We start from the raw sequence: 4,886 nt of genomic DNA, 5'->3' as shown, positions 1-4,886 counted from the left end.
AGATGAAGAAAAGACCTCCATTTGGGTATTAAGTGCTGTGTTTAAACTTGATGTAACTCTGGGGTAGACTCTATTGTGATGCAGGGGTGGGGAACTTTTGACCTTATTGTGCTCTGTGATTGACAAATGAAGGTACTTTACTTATGTTTGGAAACTAATCTCCATTTGAGAAGAGGGGTTTTGTGGTGGACCAAATGAAGGTATAGCCTAGGGGTGGAGAAGTATTTAGAACAGGGACTTTGTAATTGATTGAATGATTGGAAGGTCCTGGGGTGGGGTAGTCCTTGGAGATTATTTAATCACCTTAGTAAATGCTGTATTTTGAATGATGTCATGTTTTGATCTTCTCTGTTCTTGGTTTGTCACTAAATAAAATAGAGAGCACCTATGCTGGTATTTTGAACCTGGGAAGTTGCCTTTCCTTGGCATTACATTACAGACATAAACAAAGGAGTGATCTTTATTTGGTCTCATGGCTTGAGTAAAAGTAAAATACCTGTGTTCAGGAATTTCTACAAAATTAAGACTCAGGAAAATGACACAATCATGAGCTTTTTTGTTATGTGATGCAGCAAGCAGTTAAAACAAAAGTATGCAAACACACACGTTCATGCTACTATATGGCAAAATAAACAGTGGTTTTTCATTACATGTAGGAGATTCACTTGAGCCTGACCATGAGAGAGACCTGTTGGGGAGGGAAAACACACAAAGTTGGGATTCACATGGACTCTAAGATAGACTCTAAGAACAGGTTTGTTTGGAGACAGATAATTGGTGGCAGATGCAGGAGGGGGCATTCAAATCACACCCAAATGTAGTAGAAAAGTTCTGTTAGTCCTTTAAAGTATTATCCTTGATATGTCATTAATGGTAAAAATGTACAAAAAGTTTGGTCTGTATGAGTATATGAGCATTAAGACCACTTAGTGTAAGTGGCACTAAGAGTTTTCAATATATCAGAGTCATGTCATTATACTTATAGCATCAAACAATATTCATAACATCAACAATATAGACTTTACAAATATCATAGAGAATCACTCCAAAAGTATAAGCAGAGTCTTTGTGAAAAAACAAGCAAACAAATCCTCAGACAAACTGATTCCAGGAATAGATGAAATATATAAAGCAAGAAATTTTAAAAAATTAAATTAGAGCTATCTTTGAGGGGTAATGGCAAAGCAATTGGGACTAAGTGATTTGCCAAAGGTCAAACAGCTAGTAAAATGTCAAGAGTTGGAGGCCAGATTTGATCTCAGGTCCTCTGACTCTAGGGCCAGTGTGAAATTATGTCTTTTGAGCAGAAAAAAAAAAATGGAAGGAAGAACAAATAACTTGAAATAGAGATGCTGAATGAAAAATTGTAGAAGAATCAGTTGTCCTACATTCACTCATTCTAAAGTCTAAAAAAGTGCACCAGATGTCATAATTATTAAGAAATTTAAAGAGGAATAATAATAAATTTCTTCATACAGTCCAGAAGTATACAAAAAAAGCTAAAAGCTTTTGGGCCCTGGGAGAGGATTTCGACCTGGGAAACCAGCATATGGTCAGGCCTGACACATGCTGGTGTTCTAATAAAGGAAAACTCCAGAGAGACTTAAAATTCACAGAACTCTGACTAAGCATGGTGTAAGAAGCCTGTAATCACAGTGTAGTAAGAAGTGTGACAGTCCGGAACGCGGCCCCAGCGCAAGCAGCCGCAGAGGCTGCCTCCAGACGCGCTCTCCCAGCCCCGTGGGGACTCTCCGAGTCTCCGCCCCGCGTGGCGCGTCAAACTCATCGCGGGACTCGGAGCCTGAGGGGCCGGAGAGACGTTCCCGGGGACGTTGGGGCACCCAGCGCCTAGCAGCCTTTAGTCGTTTCCAGCGGCGGCGCTGGCCATGGCGCCGTGGGTGTGTGCCGGGCTCCTACAACTTACTTCCATCTACACGCTGTGGCTGATCCTGGCCTCCGCCTTCCTCCTGGCTCTGCTGCTGCACACCGTGCCGCGCAGCGTCCTTCCCCAAGGGTCCTTGGCTCTGTCCATCTTTTCCCACTTCCTGATCCGCTACGGGAAAACCAAGAGAGTGGGGCAACAGCGCACGGCCTCCTATGAGGTCTTCGACGTCCTCAAGAGGTGGTTTTGCCATTTCTACATCATTTCAGTGGTGTGGAATGGCTTATTGCTATTCCTTCTCATTCAAGCCCTGTTCCTAGGAACGCCCTTTCCAGTATGGCTTCAGGATTTGCTCAGAAAACTCCGGGCTTCACAAAAGCAAGGTGATGAGCTTGAGCTGTCTGCCTTCTTAGTGCTTGTATTTATGTGGCTCCACAGTATATGAAGACTCATGGAGTGTCTCTTCATCAGCGTGTTCTCTGAGAGCCTGATTCACGTGGTTCAGTACTGCTCTGGAATCTCTTATTATGTTATTATTGGCTTAACTGTCCTGAGCCAAGTGCCAGTCAACGGAAGAAATGTTTATGTAGGGAAAAGTCTTTTGATTCAGACACGTTGGTTCCATATACTGGGAATGATGATGTACATCTGGTCATCCATCCATCAATACAGGTGCCATGTCACTGGCTAATATGAGGAAAAATGATTCAGGAAAAGTCATTCACTCTAACTACAGAATTCCTTTTGGAGACTGGTTTGAATATGTTTCTGGCCCAAATTATTGGGCTATTGATCTATGCGTCCTTGGCTGCCACCTTTGGATTCTACAATTTTACCTGGTGGCTTGCGGTATCATATGTCCTCTTCAGCCAGGCTCTGGCTGCTGTTCTGAGCCACAAATTTTACCTGAAAAAGTTTGACTCCTATCCAAAGGACAGGAAGGCTTATGTACCATTTTTTAAAGATTGTTTGCATCAGGTTCTGAGCAAGAGGATTTACATTCCCAAGAGCAAAAGTGATGGAGTAATGGTGTAGGAAGAGAATTAGTTGGTGTGTGATGGCTTGGTGTGCTAGACAGAACTATCCAAAAATATTACTTCCATTTTTATAACAAAACCAGAATGGATAAAGTAGCTTTATGAGCAGAAAGAAACTTCAAGAAATCAGTGTTTCTAGATGGTTTCTAGTGTTTCATCCTAAATGGAACTTTAGAAGACAAATCAACTGCAGCAGATGAGACTTTTCTAGGCCATTTCAAAGCAAACCAAGAAGAATTATTATGATGCTTCAGAAAAAGAAAAAAAAAAGAAATAAGATGGTATATGGTGCTGAATGGTTTGTCCAGTCAGTATGAGGTTTACTAACTGAGCAAAGGCCCTTCAAGAGTGTAGGACATGCCTCCAACCTTTCTGCACTTCTCTTAACATCTGAAGATGACAGAATACCACAGCAGCTTACAGGTGAATTCAGGGAAAACGAGTTTTTGGAGCTAGTTTGTTCTTTGACAAGGCACTATCAAAAAACTTCAAGAACTTGGAAACACCGAAAGACACTTTTCTTGGTTCACAGTCTAACTTGAATGCTCAGCAAAAATCCCATTTTCAGGTTGCATACCATGGAACTGCCTTATAGTTGTAACCTTCTTAAAAAGACAGCTTTTTAATGGATCAGGAGATGAGTCATCTTGAATTTGCTTGATACTGGATACTACTTAGCAAATAGTACTGTGATGGGTTTCCCATTGCCATTGTCCACTGGACTTGTTTTTGCCTAAGTTGATTTCTATTATATGAAGAGCCTTAAAACAGTCTATTGGATTCAGTCATTTAAGCAGCATTGTATAAACAAACGATGACATGCTGACTAGCCTTGCCACAAAGGAGTTATTGGTACTTAACTTTTGGAAGACTTAAAATATTTCTGTTAGAACTAATCTCAGATAAAAATATTTCACATTTAAATAGGTAAAGGATAATGTTTACACTTATAAAAATAAACATTCAGGATTAACTTAAAAAAAAAAGCGAGACAGTCCAGTGGGGTTAAAATCTATTAGTGATCTGAACAAGTATGTTTCTCATGGTCTGAATAGGGATGTTTGTCAGAAACTGGAACATTGTGCTCTGATAAGGTACAATTGCTAGTGGGGGTTGGGAGAAGGAAGGAAGGGTGTGGGGAAGGGACAGAGGCCTACAATAATCTCACTTTCTTCAAGTAAATGGAATCCCATGGCCTGTTCTTAGTAGGGAAACATTAAAGGACCCAAAGTTCTGAGTGCTTTGACTAGCAATGCCTCCAAGGGTGCTGTAATCTGGCTAGTACTCTTCTCAGAAATACCAAGAGAGGTGGAATACAGCATCAGGAGCACTGGAAATCAAAGGAAGAACCAAATATTGCTTGATCATCACTTTTGAGAGTATGGGAGGGCAGATTGACCCAGATATAAAGTCTCAAACCAGGAACTGCAGCTGGACATACGAATAAACAGAAAACACGTACATATAGACGATGAAGAAATATAACCAAGATATAAACTTAGGAGAAAAAGTCATAAGCAGAGCATCAGAGAGGAAGAACGATTTGGTCACAAGGACCAGAACAGTATCAAGAGGAAACCAGGCAATAAATAAAAGTAATAATAAGACTTTTTAAGTTGAGCTCTGCTCCTGGGAGACAAGGGGGCACTTCCCCAACATTCTTAGGCTAATGAATGGGGTCCTCATCACTGGTTTTCCATGTTGGAGCCTCAGGTGCTTGCAGCATGCCCACTGTGCTGGGGGTGGCTGAGTCCAGTTGCACCTGATTGCTGGGGGTTTGAGGCTCATAATTTGCCTTCTCTGCTGTGACTGAAGGCCTCAATGCTGGACTGCTGATCCAGGACCTAGGGACATCAGTTGTTGATCTGCACTGTGGCTAAGAATCTCCTTCAGGGTCCATCAAACACTTTCTGTGCTGGGCTGTTCTTCGCTTTTACCAAAGTGAAACAGACCTTTCCTTCTTTTTG

General features: G+C 41.5%; 1 pseudogene; it reads left to right on the top strand.

Moving 5' to 3' along the window:
• Positions 1-1,886: 1,886 nt before the first annotated feature.
• LOC138165564 (polyprenal reductase-like) lies at positions 1,887-2,917 on the top strand (annotated as a pseudogene).
• Positions 2,918-4,886: the final 1,969 nt, after the last annotated feature.

This window comes from Petaurus breviceps, unplaced genomic scaffold (genome assembly GCF_028583685.1).
Source record: "Petaurus breviceps papuanus isolate PSGF00001 unplaced genomic scaffold, PetGlider_PUasm1.0 213, whole genome shotgun sequence".
Lineage (NCBI taxonomy): Eukaryota > Metazoa > Chordata > Mammalia > Diprotodontia > Petauridae > Petaurus > Petaurus breviceps.
Note: the sequence above shows the minus strand (reverse complement) of the source record. Positions and strands in the feature narration are given on the sequence as shown.